This window comes from Schistocerca serialis, chromosome 3 (assembly GCF_023864345.2).
Source record: "Schistocerca serialis cubense isolate TAMUIC-IGC-003099 chromosome 3, iqSchSeri2.2, whole genome shotgun sequence".
In the NCBI taxonomy this organism is placed as follows: domain Eukaryota; kingdom Metazoa; phylum Arthropoda; class Insecta; order Orthoptera; family Acrididae; genus Schistocerca; species Schistocerca serialis.
In genome coordinates this window covers 971,472,258-971,498,229 of record NC_064640.1, presented here as the reverse complement: position 1 = coordinate 971,498,229, position 25,972 = coordinate 971,472,258, and positions in this window count along the sequence as shown.

The window sequence follows — 25,972 nt, the reverse complement described above, 5'->3', positions numbered from 1 at the left end:
AGGAGTACTGTGAAAGACATTAGGTTGACAGACAATGGCGTATCGCGTCAGGTGAACTGGCTAGAGGAAGCTTGAAAATGTGACTGTGGTAAAACGGGGAGCAACTGACAGGAGTAACTATGACTCTCTTAAGGTAACCAAATGCCTCGTCAACAGGCGAAATACATCGGCAAACTCGAGAAGCTCACGGCAGGAGTACTGTGAAAGACATTAGGTTGACAGACAATGGCGTATCGCGTCAGGTGAACTGGATAGAGGAAGCTTGAAAATGTGACTGTGGTAAAACGGGGAGCAACTGACAGGAGTAACTATGACTCTCTTAAGGTAGCCAAATGCCTCGTCAACCATAGAAATACATCGGCAAACTCGAGAAGCTCCCACCAGGAGTACTGTGAAAGACATTAGGTTGACAGACAATGGCGTATCGCGTCAGGTGAACTGGCTAGAGGAAGCTTGAAAATGTGCCTTAGGTAAAACGGGGAGCAACTGATAGGAGTAACTATGACTCTCTTAAGGTAGCCAAATGCCTCGTCAACCGGAGAAATACATCGGCAAACTCGAGAAGCTCCCATCAGGAGTGCTGTGAAAGTCTTTAGGTTGACAGATAATGGCGTATCGCTTCAGTGGAACTGGCTAGTGGAACCTTGAAAATGTGACTGTGGTAAAACGGGGAGCAACTGACAGGAGTAACTATGACTCTCTTAAGTTAGCCAAATGCCTCGTCAACAGGCGAAATACATCGGCAATCTCGAGAAGCTCCCACCAGGAGTACTGTGACAGTCTATAGGTTGACAGATAATGGCGTATCGCTTCAGGGGAACTGGCTAGTGAAACCTTGAAAATGTGACTGTGGTAAAACGGGGAGCAACTGACAGGAGTAACTATGACTCTCTTAAGGTAGCCAAATGCCTCGTCAACAGGCGAAATACATCGGCAAACTCGAGAAGCTCACGGCAGGAGTACTGTGAAAGACATTAGGTTGACAGACAATGGCGTATCGCGTCAGGTGAACTGGCTAGAGGAAGCTTGAAAATGTGACTGTTGTAATACGGGGAGCAACTGACAGGAGTAACTATGACTCTCTTAAGGTAGCCAAATGCCTCGTCAACAGGCGAAATACATCGGCAATCTCGAGAAGCTCCCACCAGGAGTACTGTGACAGTCTATAGGTTGACAGAAAATGGCGTATCGCTTCAGGGGAACTGGCTAGTGGAACCTTGAAAATGTGACTGTGGTAAAATGGGGAGCAACTGACAGGAGTACTATGACTCTCTTAAGGTAGCCAAATGCCTCGTCAACAGGCGAAATACATCGGCAAACTCGAGAGTCTCACGGCAGGAGTACTGTGAAAGACATTAGGTTGACAGACAATGGCGTATCGCGTCAGGTGAACTGGCTAGAGGAAGCTTGAAAATGTGACTGTGGTAAAACGGGGAGCAACTGACAGGAGTAACTATGACTCTCTTAAGGTAACCAAATGCCTCGTCAACAGGCGAAATACATCGGCAAACTCGAGAAGCTCACGGCAGGAGTACTGTGAAAGACATTAGGTTGACAGACAATGGCGTATCGCGTCAGGTGAACTGGCTAGAGGAAGCTTGAAAATGTGACTTAGGTAAAACGGGGAGCAACTGATAGGAGTAACTATGACTCTCTTAAGGTAGCCAAATGCCTCGTCAACCGGAGAAATACATCGGCAAACTCGAGAAGCTCCCATCAGGAGTGCTGTGAAAGTCTTTAGGTTGACAGATAATGGCGTATCGCTTCAGTGGAACTGGCTAGTGGAACCTTGAAAATGTGACTGTGGTAAAACGGGGAGCAACTGACAGGAGTAACTATGACTCTCTTAAGGTAGCCAAATGCCTCGTCAACAGGCGAAATACATCGGCAAACTCGAGAAGCTCCCACCAGGAGTACTGTTACAGTCTATAGGTTGACAGATAATGGCGTATCGCTTCAGGGGAACTGGCTAGCGGAACCTTGAAAATGTGACTGTGGTAAAACGGGGAGCAACTGACAGGAGTAACTATGACTCTCTTAAGGTAGCCAAATGCCTCGTCAACAGGCGAAATACATCGGCAAACTCGATGAAGCTCCCACCAGGAGTACTGTGACAGTCTATAGGTTGACAGATAATGGCGTATCGCTTCAGGGGAACTGGCTAGCGGAACCTTGAAAATGTGACTGTGGTAAAACGGGGAGCAACTAACAGGAGTAACTATGACTCTCTTAAGGTAGCCAAATGCCTCGTCAACAGGCGAAATATATCGGCAAACTCGAGAAGCTCCCACCAGGAGTACTGTGACAGTCTATAGGTTGACAGATAATGGCGTATCGCTTCAGGGGAACTGGCTCGTGGAACGTTGAAAATGTGACTGTGGTAAAACGGGGAGCAACTGACAGGAGTAACTATGTCTCTCTTAAGGTAGCCAAATGCCTCGTCAACAGGCGAAATACATCGGCAATCTCGAGAAGCTCCCACCAGGAGTACTGTGACAGTCTATAGGTTGACAGATAATGGCGTATCGCTTCAGGGGAACTGGCTAGTGAAACCTTGAAAATGTGACTGTGGTAAAATGGGGAGCAACTGACAGGAGTACTATGACTCTCTTAAGGTAGCCAAATGCCTCGTCAACAGGCGAAATACATCGGCAAACTCGAGAAGCTCACGGCAGGAGTACTGTGAAAGACATTAGGTTGACAGACAATGGCGTATCGCGTCAGGTGAACTGGCTAGAGGAAGCTTGAAAATGTGACTGTGGTAATACGGGGAGCAACTGACAGGAGTAACTATGACTCTCTTAAGGTAGCCAAATGCCTCGTCAACAGGCGAAATACATCGGCAATCTCGAGAAGCTCCCACCAGGAGTACTGTGACAGTCTATAGGTTGACAGATAATGGCGTATCGCTTCAGGGGAACTGGCTCGTGGAACGTTGAAAATGTGACTGTGGTAAAATGGGGAGCAACTGACAGGAGTACTATGACTCTCTTAAGGTAGCCAAATGCCTCGTCAACAGGCGAAATACATCGGCAAACTCGAGAAGCTCACGGCAGGAGTACTGTGAAAGACATTAGGTTGACAGACAATGGCGTATCGCGTCAGGTGAACTGGCTAGAGGAAGCTTGAAAATGTGACTGTGGTAAAACGGGGAGCAACTGACAGGAGTAACTATGACTCTCTTAAGGTAGCCAAATGCCTCGTCAACAGGCGAAATACAACGGAAAACTCGAAGAAGCTCCCACCAGGAGTACTGTGACAGTCTATAGGTTGACAGATAATGGCGTATCGCTTCAGGGGAACTGGCTAGCGGAACCTTGAAAATGTGACTGTGGTAAAACGGGGAGCAACTAACAGGAGTAACTATGACTCTCTTAAGGTAGCCAAATGCCTCGTCAACAGGCGAAATATATCGGCAAACTCGAGAAGCTCCCACCAGGAGTACTGTGACAGTCTATAGGTTGACAGATAATGGCGTATCGCTTCAGGGGAACTGGCTCGTGGAACGTTGAAAATGTGACTGTGGTAAAATGGGGAGCAACTGACAGGAGTAACTATGACTCTCTTAAGGTAGCCAAATGCCTCGTCAACAGGCGAAATACATCGGCAATCTCGAGAAGCTCCCACCAGGAGTACTGTGACAGTCTATAGGTTGACAGATAATGGCGTATCGCTTCAGGGGAACTGGCTAGTGGAACCTTGAAAATGTGACTGTGGTAAAATGGGGAGCAACTGACAGGAGTACTATGACTCTCTTAAGGTAGCCAAATGCCTCGTCAACAGGCGAAATACATCGGCAAACTCGAGAAGCTCACGGCAGGAGTACTGTGAAAGACATTAGGTTGACAGACAATGGCGTATCGCGTCAGGTGAACTGGCTAGAGGAAGCTTGAAAATGTGACTGTTGTAATACGGGGAGCAACTGACAGGAGTAACTATGACTCTCTTAAGGTAGCCAAATGCCTCGTCAACAGGCGAAATACATCGGCAATCTCGAGAAGCTCCCACCAGGAGTACTGTGACAGTCTATAGGTTGACAGAAAATGGCGTATCGCTTCAGGGGAACTGGCTAGTGGAACCTTGAAAATGTGACTGTGGTAAAATGGGGAGCAACTGACAGGAGTACTATGACTCTCTTAAGGTAGCCAAATGCCTCGTCAACAGGCGAAATACATCGGCAAACTCGAGAGTCTCACGGCAGGAGTACTGTGAAAGACATTAGGTTGACAGACAATGGCGTATCGCGTCAGGTGAACTGGCTAGAGGAAGCTTGAAAATGTGACTGTGGTAAAACGGGGAGCAACTGACAGGAGTAACTATGACTCTCTTAAGGTAACCAAATGCCTCGTCAACAGGCGAAATACATCGGCAAACTCGAGAAGCTCACGGCAGGAGTACTGTGAAAGACATTAGGTTGACAGACAATGGCGTATCGCGTCAGGTGAACTGGATAGAGGAAGCTTGAAAATGTGACTGTGGTAAAACGGGGAGCAACTGACAGGAGTAACTATGTCTCTCTTAAGGTAGCCAAATGCCTCGTCAACCGGAGAAATACATCGGCAAACTCGAGAAGCTCCCACCAGGAGTACTGTGAAAGACATTAGGTTGACAGACAATGGCGTATCGCGTCAGGTGAACTGGCTAGAGGAAGCTTGAAAATGTGACTTAGGTAAAACGGGGAGCAACTGATAGGAGTAACTATGACTCTCTTAAGGTAGCCAAATGCCTCGTCAACCGGAGAAATACATCGGCAAACTCGAGAAGCTCCCATCAGGAGTGCTGTGAAAGTCTTTAGGTTGACAGATAATGGCGTATCGCTTCAGTGGAACTGGCTAGTGGAACCTTGAAAATGTGACTGTGGTAAAACGGGGAGCAACTGACAGGAGTAACTATGACTCTCTTAAGGTAGCCAAATGCCTCGTCAACAGGCGAAATACATCGGCAAACTCGAGAAGCTCCCACCAGGAGTACTGTTACAGTCTATAGGTTGACAGGTAATGGCGTATCGCTTCAGGGGAACTGGCTAGCGGAACCTTGAAAATGTAAACTGTGGTAAAACGGGGAGCAACTGACAGGAGTAACTATGACTCTCTTAAGGTAGCCAAATGCCTCGTCAACAGGCGAAATACATCGGCAAACTCGAAGAAGCTCCCACCAGGAGTACTGTGACAGTCTATAGGTTGACAGATAATGGCGTATCGCTTCAGGGGAACTGGCTAGCGGAACCTTGAAAATGTGACTGTGGTAAAACGGGGAGCAACTAACAGGAGTAACTATGACTCTCTTAAGGTAGCCAAATGCCTCGTCAACAGGCGAAATATATCGGCAAACTCGAGAAGCTCCCACCAGGAGTACTGTGACAGTCTATAGGTTGACAGATAATGGCGTATCGCTTCAGGGGAACTGGCTCGTGGAACGTTGAAAATGTGACTGTGGTAAAACGGGGAGCAACTGACAGGAGTAACTATGTCTCTCTTAAGGTAGCCAAATGCCTCGTCAACAGGCGAAATACATCGGCAATCTCGAGAAGCTCCCACCAGGAGTACTGTGACAGTCTATAGGTTGACAGATAATGGCGTATCGCTTCAGGGGAACTGGCTAGTGAAACCTTGAAAATGTGACTGTGGTAAAATGGGGAGCAACTGACAGGAGTACTATGACTCTCTTAAGGTAGCCAAATGCCTCGTCAACAGGCGAAATACATCGGCAAACTCGAGAAGCTCACGGCAGGAGTACTGTGAAAGACATTAGGTTGACAGACAATGGCGTATCGCGTCAGGTGAACTGGCTAGAGGAAGCTTGAAAATGTGACTGTGGTAATACGGGGAGCAACTGACAGGAGTAACTATGACTCTCTTAAGGTAGCCAAATGCCTCGTCAACAGGCGAAATACATCGGCAATCTCGAGAAGCTCCCACCAGGAGTACTGTGACAGTCTATAGGTTGACAGATAATGGCGTATCGCTTCAGGGGAACTGGCTCGTGGAACGTTGAAAATGTGACTGTGGTAAAATGGGGAGCAACTGACAGGAGTACTATGACTCTCTTAAGGTAGCCAAATGCCTCGTCAACAGGCGAAATACATCGGCAAACTCGAGAAGCTCACGGCAGGAGTACTGTGAAAGACATTAGGTTGACAGACAATGGCGTATCGCGTCAGGTGAACTGGCTAGAGGAAGCTTGAAAATGTGACTGTGGTAAAACGGGGAGCAACTGACAGGAGTAACTATGACTCTCTTAAGGTAGCCAAATGCCTCGTCAACAGGCGAAATACAACGGCAAACTCGAAGAAGCTCCCACCAGGAGTACTGTGACAGTCTATAGGTTGACAGATAATGGCGTATCGCTTCAGGGGAACTGGCTAGCGGAACCTTGAAAATGTGACTGTGGTAAAACGGGGAGCAACTAACAGGAGTAACTATGACTCTCTTAAGGTAGCCAAATGCCTCGTCAACAGGCGAAATATATCGGCAAACTCGAGAAGCTCCCACCAGGAGTACTGTGACAGTCTATAGGTTGACAGATAATGGCGTATCGCTTCAGGGGAACTGGCTCGTGGAACGTTGAAAATGTGACTGTGGTAAAATGGGGAGCAACTGACAGGAGTAACTATGACTCTCTTAAGGTAGCCAAATGCCTCGTCAACAGGCGAAATACATCGGCAATCTCGAGAAGCTCCCACCAGGAGTACTGTGACAGTCTATAGGTTGACAGATAATGGCGTATCGCTTCAGGGGAACTGGCTAGTGGAACCTTGAAAATGTGACTGTGGTAAAATGGGGAGCAACTGACAGGAGTACTATGACTCTCTTAAGGTAGCCAAATGCCTCGTCAACAGGCGAAATACATCGGCAAACTCGAGAAGCTCACGGCAGGAGTACTGTGAAGACATTAGGTTGACAGACAATGGCGTATCGCGTCAGGTGAACTGGCTAGAGGAAGCTTGAAAATATGACTGTGGTAAAACGGGGAGTAACTGACAGGAGTAACTATGTCTCTCTTAAGGTAACCAAATGCCTCGTCAACAGGCGAAATACATCGGCAAACTCGAGAAGCTCACGGCAGGAGTACTGTGAAAGACATTAGGTTGACAGACAATGGCGTATCGCGTCAGGTGAACTGGATAGAGGAAGCTTGAAAATGTGACTGTGGTAAAACGGGGAGCAACTGACAGGAGTAACTATGACTCTCTTAAGGTAGCCAAATGCCTCGTCAACCGGAGAAATACATCGGCAAACTCGAGAAGCTCCCACCAGGAGTACTGTGAAAGACATTAGGTTGACAGACAATGGCGTATCGCGTCAGGTGAACTGGCTAGAGGAAGCTTGAAAATGTGCCTTAGGTAAAACGGGGAGCAACTGATAGGAGTAACTATGACTCTCTTAAGGTAACCAAATGCCTCGTCAACCGGAGAAATACATCGGCAAACTCGAGAAGCTCCCATCAGGAGTGCTGTGAAAGTCTTTAGGTTGACAGATAATGGCGTATCGCTTCAGTGGAACTGGCTAGTGGAACCTTGAAAATGTGACTGTGGTAAAACGGGGAGCAACTGACAGGAGTAACTATGACTCTCTTAAGTTAGCGAAATGCCTCGTCAACAGGCGAAATACATCGGCAATCTCGAGAAGCTCCCACCAGGAGTACTGTGACAGTCTATAGGTTGACAGATAATGGCGTATCGCTTCAGGGGAACTGGCTAGTGAAACCTTGAAAATGTGACTGTGGTAAAACGGGGAGCAACTGACAGGAGTAACTATGACTCTCTTAAGGTAGCCAAATGCCTCGTCAACAGGCGAAATACATCGGCAAACTCGAGAAGCTCACGGCAGGAGTACTGTGAAAGACATTAGGTTGACAGACAATGGCGTATCGCGTCAGGTGAACTGGCTAGAGGAAGCTTGAAAATGTGACTGTGGTAATACGGGGAGCAACTGACAGGAGTAACTATGACTCTCTTAAGGTAGCCAAATGCCTCGTCAACAGGCGAAATACATCGGCAATCTCGAGAAGCTCCCACCAGGAGTACTGTGACAGTCTATAGGTTGACAGAAAATGGCGTATCGCTTCAGGGGAACTGGCTAGTGGAACCTTGAAAATGTGACTGTGGTAAAATGGGGAGCAACTGACAGGAGTACTATGACTCTCTTAAGGTAGCCAAATGCCTCGTCAACAGGCGAAATACATCGGCAAACTCGAGAAGCTCACGGCAGGAGTACTGTGAAAGACATTAGGTTGACAGACAATGGCGTATCGCGTCAGGTGAACTGGCTAGAGGAAGCTTGAAAATGTGACTGTGGTAAAACGGGGAGCAACTGACAGGAGTAACTATGACTCTCTTAAGGTAACCAAATGCCTCGTCAACAGGCGAAATACATCGGCAAACTCGAGAAGCTCACGGCAGGAGTACTGTGAAAGACATTAGGTTGACAGACAATGGCGTATCGCGTCAGGTGAACTGGATAGAGGAAGCTTGAAAATGTGACTGTGGTAAAACGGGGAGCAACTGACAGGAGTAACTATGACTCTCTTAAGGTAGCCAAATGCCTCGTCAACCGGAGAAATACATCGGCAAACTCGAGAAGCTCCCACCAGGAGTACTGTGAAAGACATTAGGTTGACAGACAATGGCGTATCGCGTCAGGTGAACTGGCTAGAGGAAGCTTGAAAATGTGACTTAGGTAAAACGGGGAGCAACTGATAGGAGTAACTATGACTCTCTTAAGGTAGCCAAATGCCTCGTCAACCGGAGAAATACATCGGCAAACTCGAGAAGCTCCCATCAGGAGTGCTGTGAAACTCTTTAGGTTGACAGATAATGGCGTATCGCTTCAGTGGAACTGGCTAGTGGAACCTTGAAAATGTGACTGTGGTAAAACGGGGAGCAACTGACAGGAGTAACTATGACTCTCTTAAGGTAGCCAAATGCCTCGTCAACAGGCGAAATACATCGGCAAACTCGAGAAGCTCCCACCAGGAGTACTGTGACAGTCTATAGGTTGACAGATAATGGCGTATCGCTTCAGGGGAACTGGCTAGCGGAACCTTGAAAATGTGACTGTGGTAAAACGGGGAGCAACTAACAGGAGTAACTATGACTCTCTTAAGGTAGCCAAATGCCTCGTCAACAGGCGAAATATATCGGCAAACTCGAGAAGCTCCCTCCAGGAGTACTGTGACAGTCTATAGGTTGACAGATAATGGCGTATCGCTTCAAGGGAACTGGCTAGTGGAACCTTGAAAATGTGACTGTGGTAAAATGGGGAGCAACTGACAGGAGTACTATGACTCTCTTAAGGTAGCCAAATGACTCGTCAACAGGCGAAATACATCGGCAAACTCGAGAAGCTCACGGCAGGAGTACTGTGAAAGACATTAGGTTGACAGACAATGGCGTATCGCGTCAGGTGAACTGGCTAGAGGAAGCTTGAAAATATGACTGTGGTAAAACGGGGAGCAACTGACAGGAGTAACTATGACTCTCTTAAGGTAACCAAATGCCTCGTCAACAGGCGAAATACATCGGCAAACTCGAGAAGCTCACGGCAGGAGTACTGTGAAAGACATTAGGTTGACAGACAATGGCGTATCGCGTCAGGTGAACTGGATAGAGGAAGCTTGAAAATGTGACTGTGGTAAAACGGGGAGCAACTGACAGGAGTAACTATGACTCTCTTAAGGTAGCCAAATGCCTCGTCAACCATAGAAATACATCGGCAAACTCGAGAAGCTCCCACCAGGAGTACTGTGAAAGACATTAGGTTGACAGACAATGGCGTATCGCGTCAGGTGAACTGGCTAGAGGAAGCTTGAAAATGTGCCTTAGGTAAAACGGGGAGCAACTGATAGGAGTAACTATGACTCTCTTAAGGTAGCCAAATGCCTCGTCAACCGGAGAAATACATCGGCAAACTCGAGAAGCTCCCATCAGGAGTGCTGTGAAAGTCTTTAGGTTGACAGATAATGGCGTATCGCTTCAGTGGAACTGGCTAGTGGAAACTTGAAAATGTGACTGTGGTAAAACGGGGAGCAACTGACAGGAGTAACTATGACTCTCTTAAGTTAGCCAAATGCCTCGTCAACAGGCGAAATACATCGGCAATCTCGAGAAGCTCCCACCAGGAGTACTGTGACAGTCTATAGGTTGACAGATAATGGCGTATCGCTTCAGGGGAACTGGCTAGTGAAACCTTGAAAATGTGACTGTGGTAAAACGGGGAGCAACTGACAGGAGTAACTATGACTCTCTTAAGGTAGCCAAATGCCTCGTCAACAGGCGAAATACATCGGCAAACTCGAGAAGCTCACGGCAGGAGTACTGTGAAAGACATTAGGTTGACAGACAATGGCGTATCGCGTCAGGTGAACTGGCTAGAGGAAGCTTGAAAATGTGACTGTGGTAATACGGGGAGCAACTGACAGGAGTAACTATGACTCTCTTAAGGTAGCCAAATGCCTCGTCAACAGGCGAAATACATCGGCAATCTCGAGAAGCTCCCACCAGGAGTACTGTGACAGTCTATAGGTTGACAGAAAATGGCGTATCGCTTCAGGGGAACTGGCTAGTGGAACCTTGAAAATGTGACTGTGGTAAAATGGGGAGCAACTGACAGGAGTACTATGACTCTCTTAAGGTAGCCAAATGCCTCGTCAACAGGCGAAATACATCGGCAAACTCGAGAAGCTCACGGCAGGAGTACTGTGAAAGACATTAGGTTGACAGACAATGGCGTATCGCGTCAGGTGAACTGGCTAGAGGAAGCTTGAAAATGTGACTGTGGTAAAACGGGGAGCAACTGACAGGAGTAACTATGACTCTCTTAAGGTAACCAAATGCCTCGTCAACAGGCGAAATACATCGGCAAACTCGAGAAGCTCACGGCAGGAGTACTGTGAAAGACATTAGGTTGACAGACAATGGCGTATCGCGTCAGGTGAACTGGATAGAGGAAGCTTGAAAATGTGACTGTGGTAAAACGGGGAGCAACTGACAGGAGTAACTATGACTCTCTTAAGGTAGCCAAATGCCTCGTCAACCATAGAAATACATCGGCAAACTCGAGAAGCTCCCACCAGGAGTACTGTGAAAGACATTAGGTTGACAGACAATGGCGTATCGCGTCAGGTGAACTGGATAGAGGAAGCTTGAAAATGTGCCTTAGGTAAAACGGGGAGCAACTGATAGGAGTAACTATGACTCTCTTAAGGTAGCCAAATGCCTCGTCAACCGGAGAAATACATCGGCAAACTCGAGAAGCTCCCATCAGGAGTGCTGTGAAAGTCTTTAGGTTGACAGATAATGGCGTATCGCTTCAGTGGAACTGGCTAGTGGAACCTTGAAAATGTGACTGTGGTAAAACGGGGAGCAACTGACAGGAGTAACTATGACTCTCTTAAGTTAGCCAAATGCCTCGTCAACAGGCGAAATACATCGGCAATCTCGAGAAGCTCCCACCAGGAGTACTGTGACAGTCTATAGGTTGACAGATAATGGCGTATCGCTTCAGGGGAACTGGCTAGTGAAACCTTGAAAATGTGACTGTGGTAAAACGGGGAGCAACTGACAGGAGTAACTATGACTCTCTTAAGGTAGCCAAATGCCTCGTCAACAGGCGAAATACATCGGCAAACTCGAGAAGCTCACGGCAGGAGTACTGTGAAAGACATTAGGTTGACAGACAATGGCGTATTGCGGCAGGTGAACTGGCTAGAGGAAGCTTGAAAATGTGACTGTTGTAATACGGGGAGCAACTGACAGGAGTAACTATGACTCTCTTAAGGTAGCCAAATGCCTCGTCAACAGGCGAAATACATCGGCAATCTCGAGAAGCTCCCACCAGGAGTACTGTGACAGTCTATAGGTTGACAGAAAATGGCGTATCGCTTCAGGGGAACTGGCTAGTGGAACCTTGAAAATGTGACTGTGGTAAAATGGGGAGCAACTGACAGGAGTACTATGACTCTCTTAAGGTAGCCAAATGCCTCGTCAACAGGCGAAATACATCGGCAAACTCGAGAGTCTCACGGCAGGAGTACTGTGAAAGACATTAGGTTGACAGACAATGGCGTATCGCGTCAGGTGAACTGGCTAGAGGAAGCTTGAAAATGTGACTGTGGTAAAACGGGGAGCAACTGACAGGAGTAACTATGACTCTCTTAAGGTAACCAAATGCCTCGTCAACAGGCGAAATACATCGGCAAACTCGAGAAGCTCACGGCAGGAGTACTGTGAAAGACATTAGGTTGACAGACAATGGCGTATCGCGTCAGGTGAACTGGATAGAGGAAGCTTGAAAATGTGACTGTGGTAAAACGGGGAGCAACTGACAGGAGTAACTATGACTCTCTTAAGGTAGCCAAATGCCTCGTCAACCGGAGAAATACATCGGCAAACTCGTGAAGCTCCCACCAGGAGTACTGTGAAAGACATTAGGTTGACAGACAATGGCGTATCGCGTCAGGTGAACTGGCTAGAGGAAGCTTGAAAATGTGACTTAGGTAAAACGGGGAGCAACTGATAGGAGTAACTATGACTCTCTTAAGGTAGCCAAATGCCTCGTCAACCGGAGAAATACATCGGCAAACTCGAGAAGCTCCCATCAGGAGTGCTGTGAAACTCTTTAGGTTGACAGATAATGGCGTATCGCTTCAGTGGAACTGGCTAGTGGAAACTTGAAAATGTGACTGTGGTAAAACGGGGAGCAACTGACAGGAGTAACTATGACTCTCTTAAGTTAGCCAAATGCCTCGTCAACAGGCGAAATACATCGGCAATCTCGAGAAGCTCCCACCAGGAGTACTGTGACAGTCTATAGGTTGACAGATAATGGCGTATCGCTTCAGGGGAACTGGCTAGTGAAACCTTGAAAATGTGACTGTGGTAAAACGGGGAGCAACTGACAGGAGTAACTATGACTCTCTTAAGGTAGCCAAATGCCTCGTCAACAGGCGAAATACATCGGCAAACTCGAGAAGCTCACGGCAGGAGTACTGTGAAAGACATTAGGTTGACAGACAATGGCGTATCGCGTCAGGTGAACTGGCTAGAGGAAGCTTGAAAATGTGACTGTGGTAATACGGGGAGCAACTGACAGGAGTAACTATGACTCTCTTAAGGTAGCCAAATGCCTCGTCAACAGGCGAAATACATCGGCAATCTCGAGAAGCTCCCACCAGGAGTACTGTGACAGTCTATAGGTTGACAGAAAATGGCGTATCGCTTCAGGGGAACTGGCTAGTGGAACCTTGAAAATGTGACTGTGGTAAAATGGGGAGCAACTGACAGGAGTACTATGACTCTCTTAAGGTAGCCAAATGCCTCGTCAACAGGCGAAATACATCGGCAAACTCGAGAAGCTCACGGCAGGAGTACTGTGAAAGACATTAGGTTGACAGACAATGGCGTATCGCGTCAGGTGAACTGGCTAGAGGAAGCTTGAAAATGTGACTTAGGTAAAACGGGGAGCAACTGATAGGAGTAACTATGACTCTCTTAAGGTAGCCAAATGCCTCGTCAACCGGAGAAATACATCGGCAAACTCGAGAAGCTCCCATCAGGAGTGCTGTGAAACTCTTTAGGTTGACAGATAATGGCGTATCGCTTCAGTGGAACTGGCTAGTGGAAACTTGAAAATGTGACTGTGGTAAAACGGGGAGCAACTGACAGGAGTAACTATGACTCTCTTAAGTTAGCCAAATGCCTCGTCAACAGGCGAAATACATCGGCAATCTCGAGAAGCTCCCACCAGGAGTACTGTGACAGTCTATAGGTTGACAGATAATGGCGTATCGCTTCAGGGGAACTGGCTAGTGAAACCTTGAAAATGTGACTGTGGTAAAACGGGGAGCAACTGACAGGAGTAACTATGACTCTCTTAAGGTAGCCAAATGCCTCGTCAACAGGCGAAATACATCGGCAAACTCGAGAAGCTCACGGCAGGAGTACTGTGAAAGACATTAGGTTGACAGACAATGGCGTATCGCGTCAGGTGAACTGGCTAGAGGAAGCTTGAAAATGTGACTGTGGTAATACGGGGAGCAACTGACAGGAGTAACTATGACTCTCTTAAGGTAGCCAAATGCCTCGTCAACAGGCGAAATACATCGGCAATCTCGAGAAGCTCCCACCAGGAGTACTGTGACAGTCTATAGGTTGACAGAAAATGGCGTATCGCTTCAGGGGAACTGGCTAGTGGAACCTTGAAAATGTGACTGTGGTAAAATGGGGAGCAACTGACAGGAGTACTATGACTCTCTTAAGGTAGCCAAATGCCTCGTCAACAGGCGAAATACATCGGCAAACTCGAGAAGCTCACGGCAGGAGTACTGTGAAAGACATTAGGTTGACAGACAATGGCGTATCGCGTCAGGTGAACTGGCTAGAGGAAGCTTGAAAATGTGACTGTGGTAAAACGGGGAGCAACTGACAGGAGTAACTATGACTCTCTTAAGGTAACCAAATGCCTCGTCAACAGGCGAAATACATCGGCAAACTCGAGAAGCTCACGGCAGGAGTACTGTGAAAGACATTAGGTTGACAGACAATGGCGTATCGCGTCAGGTGAACTGGATAGAGGAAGCTTGAAAATGTGACTGTGGTAAAACGGGGAGCAACTGACAGGAGTAACTATGACTCTCTTAAGGTAGCCAAATGCCTCGTCAACCATAGAAATACATCGGCAAACTCGAGAAGCTCCCACCAGGAGTACTGTGAAAGACATTAGGTTGACAGACAATGGCGTATCGCGTCAGGTGAACTGGCTAGAGGAAGCTTGAAAATGTGCCTTAGGTAAAACGGGGAGCAACTGATAGGAGTAACTATGACTCTCTTAAGGTAGCCAAATGCCTCGTCAACAGGCGAAATACATCGGCAAACTCGAGAGTCTCACGGCAGGAGTACTGTGAAAGACATTAGGTTGACAGACAATGGCGTATCGCGTCAGGTGAACTGGCTAGAGGAAGCTTGAAAATGTGACTGTGGTAAAACGGGGAGCAACTGACAGGAGTAACTATGACTCTCTTAAGGTAACCAAATGCCTCGTCAACAGGCGAAATACATCGGCAAACTCGAGAAGCTCACGGCAGGAGTACTGTGAAAGACATTAGGTTGACAGACAATGGCGTATCGCGTCAGGTGAACTGGATAGAGGAAGCTTGAAAATGTGACTGTGGTAAAACGGGGAGCAACTGACAGGAGTAACTATGACTCTCTTAAGGTAGCCAAATGCCTCGTCAACCGGAGAAATACATCGGCAAACTCGTGAAGCTCCCACCAGGAGTACTGTGAAAGACATTAGGTTGACAGACAATGGCGTATCGCGTCAGGTGAACTGGCTAGAGGAAGCTTGAAAATGTGACTTAGGTAAAACGGGGAGCAACTGACAGGAGTAACTATGACTCTCTTAAGGTAGCCAAATGCCTCGTCAACCGGAGAAATACATCGGCAAACTCGAGAAGCTCCCATCAGGAGTGCTGTGAAACTCTTTAGGTTGACAGATAATGGCGTATCGCTTCAGTGGAACTGGCTAGTGGAAACTTGAAAATGTGACTGTGGTAAAACGGGGAGCAACTGACAGGAGTAACTATGACTCTCTTAAGTTAGCCAAATGCCTCGTCAACAGGCGAAATACATCGGCAATCTCGAGAAGCTCCCACCAGGAGTACTGTGACAGTCTATAGGTTGACAGATAATGGCGTATCGCTTCAGGGGAACTGGCTAGTGAAACCTTGAAAATGTGACTGTGGTAAAACGGGGAGCAACTGACAGGAGTAACTATGACTCTCTTAAGGTAGCCAAATGCCTCGTCAACAGGCGAAATACATCGGCAAACTCGAGAAGCTCACGGCAGGAGTACTGTGAAAGACATTAGGTTGACAGACAATGGCGTATCGCGTCAGGTGAACTGGCTAGAGGAAGCTTGAAAATGTGACTGTGGTAATACGGGGAGCAACTGACAGGAGTAACTATGACTCTCTTAAGGTAGCCAAATGCCTCGTCAACAGGCGAAATACATCGGCAATCTCGAGAAGCTCCCACCAGGAGTACTGTGACAGTCTATAGGTTGACAGAAAATGGCGTATCGCTTCAGGGGAACTGGCTAGTGGAACCTTGAAAATGTGACGTTGGTAAAATGGGGAGCAACTGACAGGAGTACTATGACTCTCTTAAGGTAGCCAAATGCCTCGTCAACAGGCGAAATACATCGGCAAACTCGAGAAGCTCACGGCAGGAGTACTGTGAAAGACATTAGGTTGACAGACAATGGCGTATCGCGTCAGGTGAACTGGCTAGAGGAAGCTTGAAAATGTGACTGTGGTAAAACGGGGAGCAACTGACAGAAGTAACTATGACTCTCTTAAGGTAACCAAATGCCTCGTCAACAGGCGAAATACATCGGCAAACTCGAGAAGCTCACGGCAGGAGTACTGTGAAAGACATTAGGTTGACAGACAATGGCGTATCGCGTCAGGTGAACTGGATAGAGGAAGCTTGAAAATGTGACTGTGGTAAAACGGGGAGCAACTGACAGGAGTAACTATGACTCTCTTAAGGTAGCCAAATGCCTCGTCAACCATAGAAATACATCGGCAAACTCGAGAAGCTCCCACCAGGAGTACTGTGAAAGACATTAGGTTGACAGACAATGGCGTATCGCGTCAGGTGAACTGGCTAGAGGAAGCTTGAAAATGTGCCTTAGGTAAAACGGGGAGCAACTGATAGGAGTAACTATGACTCTCTTAAGGTAGCCAAATGGCTCGTCAACCGGAGAAATACATCGGCAAACTCGAGAAGCTCCCATCAGGAGTGCTGTGAAAGTCTTTAGGTTGACAGATAATGGCGTATCGCTTCAGTGGAACTGGCTAGTGGAACCTTGAAAATGTGACTGTGGTAAAACGGGGAGCAACTGACAGGAGTAACTATGACTCTCTTAAGTTAGCCAAATGCCTCGTCAACAGGCGAAATACATCGGCAATCTCGAGAAGCTCCCACCAGGAGTACTGTGACAGTCTATAGGTTGACAGATAATGGCGTATCGCTTCAGGGGAACTGGCTAGTGAAACCTTGAAAATGTGACTGTGGTAAAACGGGGAGCAACTGACAGGAGTAACTATGACTCTCTTAAGGTAGCCAAATGCCTCGTCAACAGGCGAAATACATCGGCAAACTCGAGAAGCTCACGGCAGGAGTACTGTGAAAGACATTAGGTTGACAGACAATGGCGTATTGCGGCAGGTGAACTGGCTAGAGGAAGCTTGAAAATGTGACTGTTGTAATACGGGGAGCAACTGACAGGAGTAACTATGACTCTCTTAAGGTAGCCAAATGCCTCGTCAACAGGCGAAATACATCGGCAATCTCGAGAAGCTCCCACCAGGAGTACTGTGACAGTCTATAGGTTGACAGAAAATGGCGTATCGCTTCAGGGGAACTGGCTAGTGGAACCTTGAAAATGTGACTGTGGTAAAATGGGGAGCAACTGACAGGAGTACTATGACTCTCTTAAGGTAGCCAAATGCCTCGTCAACAGGCGAAATACATCGGCAAACTCGAGAGTCTCACGGCAGGAGTACTGTGAAAGACATTAGGTTGACAGACAATGGCGTATCGCGTCAGGTGAACTGGCTAGAGGAAGCTTGAAAATGTGACTGTGGTAAAACGGGGAGCAACTGACAGGAGTAACTATGACTCTCTTAAGGTAACCAAATGCCTCGTCAACAGGCGAAATACATCGGCAAACTCGAGAAGCTCACGGCAGGAGTACTGTGAAAGACATTAGGTTGACAGACAATGGCGTATCGCGTCAGGTGAACTGGATAGAGGAAGCTTGAAAATGTGACTGTGGTAAAACGGGGAGCAACTGACAGGAGTAACTATGACTCTCTTAAGGTAGCCAAATGCCTCGTCAACCGGAGAAATACATCGGCAAACTCGTGAAGCTCCCACCAGGAGTACTGTGAAAGACATTAGGTTGACAGACAATGGCGTATCGCGTCAGGTGAACTGGCTAGAGGAAGCTTGAAAATGTGACTTAGGTAAAACGGGGAGCAACTGATAGGAGTAACTATGACTCTCTTAAGGTAGCCAAATGCCTCGTCAACCGGAGAAATACATCGGCAAACTCGAGAAGCTCCCATCAGGAGTGCTGTGAAAGTCTTTAGGTTGACAGATAATGGCGTATCGCTTCTGTGGAACTGGCTAGTGGAACCTTGAAAATGTGACTGTGGTAAAACGGGGAGCAACTGACAGGAGTAACTATGACTCTCTTAAGTTAGCCAAATGCCTCGTCAACAGGCGAAATACATCGGCAATCTCGAGAAGCTCCCACCAGGAGTACTGTGACAGTCTATAGGTTGACAGATAATGGCGTATCGCTTCAGGGGAACTGGCTAGTGAAACCTTGAAAATGTGACTGTGGTAAAACGGGGAGCAACTGACAGGAGTAACTATGACTCTCTTAAGGTAGCCAAATGCCTCGTCAACAGGCGAAATACATCGGCAAACTCGAGAAGCTCACGGCAGGAGTACTGTGAAAGACATTAGGTTGACAGACAATGGCGTATTGCGTCAGGTGAACTGGCTAGAGGAAGCTTGAAAATGTGACTGTTGTAATACGGGGAGCAACTGACAGGAGTAACTATGACTCTCTTAAGGTAGCCAAATGCCTCGTCAACAGGCGAAATACATCGGCAATCTCGAGAAGCTCCCACCAGGAGTACTGTGACAGTCTATAGGTTGACAGAAAATGGCGTATCGCTTCAGGGGAACTGGCTAGTGGAACCTTGAAAATGTGACTGTGGTAAAATGGGGAGCAACTGACAGGAGTACTATGACTCTCTTAAGGTAGCCAAATGCCTCGTCAACAGGCGAAATACATCGGCAAACTCGAGAGTCTCACGGCAGGAGTACTGTGAAAGACATTAGGTTGACAGACAATGGCGTATCGCGTCAGGTGAACTGGCTAGAGGAAGCTTGAAAATGTGACTGTGGTAAAACGGGGAGCAACTGACAGGAGTAACTATGACTCTCTTAAGGTAACCAAATGCCTCGTCAACAGGCGAAATACATCGGCAAACTCGAGAAGCTCACGGCAGGAGTACTGTGAAAGACATTAGGTTGACAGACAATGGCGTATCGCGTCAGGTGAACTGGATAGAGGAAGCTTGAAAATGTGACTGTGGTAAAACGGGGAGCAACTGACAGGAGTAACTATGACTCTCTTAAGGTAGCCAAATGCCTCGTCAACCGGAGAAATACATCGGCAAACTCGAGAAGCTCCCACCAGGAGTACTGTGAAAGACATTAGGTTGACAGACAATGGCGTATCGCGTCAGGTGAACTGGCTAGAGGAAGCTTGAAAATGTGACTTAGGTAAAACGGGGAGCAACTGATAGGAGTAACTATGACTCTCTTAAGGTAGCCAAATGCCTCGTCAACCGGAGAAATACATCGGCAAACTCGAGAAGCTCCCATCAGGAGTGCTGTGAAAGTCTTTAGGTTGACAGATAATGGCGTATCGCTTCAGGGGAACTGGCTAGCGGAACCTTGAAATGTGACTGTGGTAAAACGGGGAGCAACTGACAGGAGTAACTATGACTCTCTTAAGGTAGCCAAATGCCTCGTCAACAGGCGAAATACATCGGCAAACTCGAAGAAGCTCCCACCAGGAGTACTGTGACAGTCTATAGGTTGACAGATAATGGCGTATCGCTTCAGGGGAACTGGCTAGCGGAACCTTGAAAATGTGACTGTGGTAAAACGGGGAGCAACTAACAGGAGTAACTATGACTCTCTTAAGGTAGCCAAATGCCTCGTCAACAGGCGAAATATATCGGCAAACTCGAGAAGCTCCCACCAGGAGTACTGTGACAGTCTATAGGTTGACAGATAATGGCGTATCGCTTCAGGGGAACTGGCTCGTGGAACGTTGAAAATGTGACTGTGGTAAAACGGGGAGCAACTGACAGGAGTAACTATGTCTCTCTTAAGGTAGCCAAATGCCTCGTCAACAGGCGAAATACATCGCCAATCTCGAGAACCTCCCACCAGGAGTACTGTGACAGTCTATAGGTTGACAGATAATGGCGTATCGCTTCAGGGGAACTGGCTAGTGAAACCTTGAAAATGTGACTGTGGTAAAACGGGGAGCAACTGACAGGAGTAACTATGACTCTCTTAAGGTAGCCAAATGCCTCGTCAACAGGCGAAATACATCGGCAAACTCGAGAAGCTCACGGCAGGAGTACTGTGAAAGACATTAGGTTGACAGACAATGGCGTATTGCGGCAGGTGAACTGGCTAGAGGAAGCTTGAAAATGTGACTGTTGTAATACGGGGAGCAACTGACAGGAGTAACTATGACTCTCTTAAGGTAGCCAAATGCCTCGTCAACAGGCGAAATACATCGGCAATCTCGAGAAGCTCCCACCAGGAGTACTGTGACAGTCTATAGGTTGACAGAAAATGGCGTATCGCTTCAGGGGAACTGGCTAGTGGAACCTTGAAAATGTGACTGTGGTAAAATGGGGAGCAACTGACAGGAGTACTATGACTCTCTTAAGGTAGCCAAATGCCTCGTCAACAGGCGAAATACATCGGCAAACTCGAGAGTCTCACGGCAGGAGTACTGTGAAAGACATTAGGTTGACAGACAATGGCGTATCGCGTCAGGTGAACTGGCTAGAGGAAGCTTGAAAATGTGACTGTGGTAAAACGGGGAGCAACTGACAGGAGTAACTATGACTCTCTTAAGGTAACCAAATGCCTCGTCAACAGGCGAAATACATCGGCAAACTCGAGAAGCTCACGGCAGGAGTACTGTGAAAGACATTAGGTTGACAGACAATGGCGTATCGCGTCAGGTGAACTGGATAGAGGAAGCTTGAAAATGTGACTGTGGTAAAACGGGGAGCAACTGACAGGAGTAACTATGACTCTCTTAAGGTAGCCAAATGCCTCGTCAACCGGAGAAATACATCGGCAAACTCGTGAAGCTCCCACCAGGAGTACTGTGAAAGACATTAGGTTGACAGACAATGGCGTATCGCGTCAGGTGAACTGGCTAGAGGAAGCTTGAAAATGTGACTTAGGTAAAACGGGGAGCAACTGATAGGAGTAACTATGACTCTCTTAAGGTAGCCAAATGCCTCGTCAACCGGAGAAATACATCGGCAAACTCGAGAAGCTCCCATCAGGAGTGCTGTGAAAGTCTTTAGGTTGACAGATAATGGCGTATCGCTTCTGTGGAACTGGCTAGTGGAACCTTGAAAATGTGACTGTGGTAAAACGGGGAGCAACTGACAGGAGTAACTATGACTCTCTTAAGTTAGCCAAATGCCTCGTCAACAGGCGAAATACATCGGCAATCTCGAGAAGCTCCCACCAGGAGTACTGTGACAGTCTATAGGTTGACAGATAATGGCGTATCGCTTCAGGGGAACTGGCTAGTGAAACCTTGAAAATGTGACTGTGGTAAAACGGGGAGCAACTGACAGGAGTAACTATGACTCTCTTAAGGTAGCCAAATGCCTCGTCAACAGGCGAAATACATCGGCAAACTCGAGAAGCTCACGGCAGGAGTACTGTGAAAGACATTAGGTTGACAGACAATGGCGTATCGCGTCAGGTGAACTGGCTAGAGGAAGCTTGAAAATGTGACTGTGGTAAAACGGGGAGCAACTGACAGGAGTAACTATGACTCTCTTAAGTTAGCCAAATGCCTCGTCAACAGGCGAAATACATCGGCAATCTCGAGAAGCTCCCACCAGGAGTACTGTGACAGTCTATAGGTTGACAGATAATGGCGTATCGCTTCAGGGGAACTGGCTAGTGAAACCTTGAAAATGTGACTGTGGTAAAACGGGGAGCAACTGACAGGAGTAACTATGACTCTCTTAAGGTAGCCAAATGCCTCGTCAACAGGCGAAATACATCGGCAAACTCGAGAAGCTCACGGCAGGAGTACTGTGAAAGACATTAGGTTGACAGACAATGGCGTATCGCGTCAGGTGAACTGGCTAGAGGAAGCTTGAAAATGTGACTGTGGTAATACGGGGAGCAACTGACAGGAGTAACTATGACTCTCTTAAGCTAGCCAAATGCCTCGTCAACAGGCGAAATACATCGGCAATCTCGAGAAGCTCCCACCAGGAGTACTGTGACAGTCTATAGGTTGACAGAAAATGGCGTATCGCTTCAGGGGAACTGGCTAGTGGAACCTTGAAAATGTGACTGTGGTAAAATGGGGAGCAACTGACAGGAGTACTATGACTCTCTTAAGGTAGCCAAATGCCTCGTCAACAGGCGAAATACATCGGCAAACTCGAGAAGCTCACGGCAGGAGTACTGTGAAAGACATTAGGTTGACAGACAATGGCGTATCGCGTCAGGTGAACTGGCTAGAGGAAGCTTGAAAATGTGACTGTGGTAAAACGGGGAGCAACTGACAGGAGTAACTATGACTCTCTTAAGGTAACCAAATGCCTCGTCAACAGGCGAAATACATCGGCAAACTCGAGAAGCTCACGGCAGGAGTACTGTGAAAGACATTAGGTTGACAGACAATGGCGTATCGCGTCAGGTGAACTGGATAGAGGAAGCTTGAAAATGTGACTGTGGTAAAACGGGGAGCAACTGACAGGAGTAACTATGACTCTCTTAAGGTAGCCAAATGCCTCGTCAACCATAGAAATACATCGGCAAACTCGAGAAGCTCCCACCAGGAGTACTGTGAAAGACATTAGGTTGACAGACAATGGCGTATCGCGTCAGGTGAACTGGCTAGAGGAAGCTTGAAAATGTGCCTTAGGTAAAACGGGGAGCAACTGATAGGAGTAACTATGACTCTCTTAAGGTAGCCAAATGCCTCGTCAACCGGAGAAATACATCGGCAAACTCGAGAAGCTCCCATCAGGAGTGCTGTGAAAGTCTTTAGGTTGACAGATAATGGCGTATCGCTTCAGTGGAACTGGCTAGTGGAACCTTGAAAATGTGACTGTGGTAAAACGGGGAGCAACTGACAGGAGTAACTATGACTCTCTTAAGTTAGCCAAATGCCTCGTCAACAGGCGAAATACATCGGCAATCTCGAGAAGCTCCCACCAGGAGTACTGTGACAGTCTATAGGTTGACAGATAATGGCGTATCGCTTCAGGGGAACTGGCTAGTGAAACCTTGAAAATGTGACTGTGGTAAAACGGGGAGCAACTGACAGGAGTAACTATGACTCTCTTAAGGTAGCCAAATGCCTCGTCAACAGGCGAAATACATCGGCAAACTCGAGAAGCTCACGGCAGGAGTACTGTGAAAGACATTAGGTTGACAGACAATGGCGTATTGCGTCAGGTGAACTGGCTAGAGGAAGCTTGAAAATGTGACTGTTGTAATACGGGGAGCAACTGACAGGAGTAACTATGACTCTCTTAAGGTAGCCAAATGCCTCGTCAACAGGCGAAATACATCGGCAATCTCGAGAAGCTCCCACCAGGAGTACTGTGACAGTCTATAGGTTGACAGAAAATGGCGTATCGCTTCAGGGGAACTGGCTAGTGGAACCTTGAAAATGTGACTGTGGTAAAATGGGGAGCAACTGACAGGAGTACTATGACTCTCTTAAGGTAGCCAAATGCCTCGTCAACAGGCGAAATACATCGGCAAACTCGAGAGTCTCACGGCAGGAGTACTGTGAAAGACATTAGGTTGACAGACAATGGCGTATCGCGTCAGGTGAACTGGCTAGAGGAAGCTTGAAAATGTGACTGTGGTAAAACGGGGAGCAACTGACAGGAGTAACTATGACTCTCTTAAGGTAACCAAATGCCTCGTCAACAGGCGAAATACATCGGCAAACTCGAGAAGCTCACGGCAGGAGTACTGTGAAAGACATTAGGTTGACAGACAATGGCGTATCGCGTCAGGTGAACTGGATAGAGGAAGCTTGAAAATGTGACTGTGGTAAAACGGGGAGCAACTGACAGGAGTAACTATGACTCTCTTAAGGTAGCCAAATGCCTCGTCAACAGGCGAAATATATCGGCAAACTCGAGAAGCTCCCACCAGGAGTACTGTGACAGTCTATAGGTTGACAGATAATGGCGTATCGCTTCAGGGGAACTGGCTCGTGGAACGTTGAAAATGTGACTGTGGTAAAACGGGGAGCAACTGACAGGAGTAACTATGACTCTCTTAAGGTAGCCAAATGCCTCGTCAACAGGCGAAATACATCGGCAATCTCGAGAAGCTCCCACCAGGAGTACTGTGACAGTCTATAGGTTGACAGATAATGGCGTATCGCTTCAGGGGAACTGGCTAGTGGAACCTTGAAAATGTGACTGTGGTAAAATGGGGAGCAACTGACAGGAGTACTATGACTCTCTTAAGGTAGCCAAATGCCTCGTCAACAGGCGAAATACATCGGCAAACTCGAGAAGCTCACGGCAGGAGTACTGTGAAAGACATTAGGTTGACAGACAATGGCGTATCGCGTCAGGTGAACTGGCTAGAGGAAGCTTGAAAATATGACTGTGGTAAAACGGGGAGCAACTGACAGGAGTAACTATGACTCTCTTAAGGTAACCAAATGCCTCGTCAACAGGCGAAATACATCGGCAAACTCGAGAAGCTCACGGCAGGAGTACTGTGAAAGACATTAGGTTGACAGACAATGGCGTATCGCGTCAGGTGAACTGCATAGAGGAAGCTTGAAAATGTGACTGTGGTAAAACGGGGAGCAACTGACAGGAGTAACTATGACTCTCTTAAGGTAGCCAAATGCCTCGTCAACCGGAGAAATACATCGGCAAACTCGAGAAGCTCCCACCAGGAGTACTGTGAAAGACATTAGGTTGACAGACAATGGCGTATCGCGTCAGGTGAACTGGCTAGAGGAAGCTTGAAAATGTGCCTTAGGTAAAACGGGGAGCAACTGATACGAGTAACTATGACTCTCTTAAGGTAACCAAATGCCTCGTCAACCGGAGAAATACATCGGCAAACTCGAGAAGCTCCCATCAGGAGTGCTGTGAAAGTCTTTAGGTTGACAGATAATGGCGTATCGCTTCAGTGGAACTGGCTAGTGGAACCTTGAAAATGTGACTGTGGTAAAACGGGGAGCAACTGACAGGAGTAACTATGACTCTCTTAAGTTAGCCAAATGCCTCGTCAACAGGCGAAATACATCGGCAAACTCGAGAAGCTCCCACCAGGAGTACTGTCACAGTCTATAGGTTGACAGATAATGGCGTATCGCTTCAGGGGAACTGGCTAGTGAAACCTTGAAAATGTGACTGTGGTAAAACGGGGAGCAACTGACAGGAGTAACTATGACTCTCTTAAGGTAGCCAAATGCCTCGTCAACAGGCGAAATACATCGGCAAACTCGAGAAGCTCACGGCAGGAGTACTGTGAAAGACATTAGGTTGACAGACAATGGCGTATCGCGTCAGGTGAACTGGCTAGAGGAAGCTTGAAAATGTGACTGTGGTAATACGGGGAGCAACTGACAGGAGTAACTATGACTCTCTTAAGGTAGCCAAATGCCTCGTCAACAGGCGAAATACATCGGCAATCTCGAGAAGCTCCCACCATGAGTACTGTGACAGTCTATAGGTTGACAGAAAATGGCGTATCGCTTCAGGGGAACTGGCTAGTGGAACCTCGAAAATGTGACTGTGGTAAAATGGGGAGCAACTGACAGGAGTACTATGACTCTCTTAAGGTAGCCAAATGCCTCGTCAACAGGCGAAATACATCGGCAAACTCGAGAAGCTCACGGCAGGAGTACTGTGAAAGACATTAGGTTGACAGACAATGGCGTATCGCGTCAGGTGAACTGGCTAGAGGAAGCTTGAAAATGTGACTGTGGTAAAACGGGGAGCAACTGACAGGAGTAACTATGACTCTCTTAAGGTAACCAAATGCCTCGTCAACAGGCGAAATACATCGGCAAACTCGAGAAGCTCACGGCAGGAGTACTGTGAA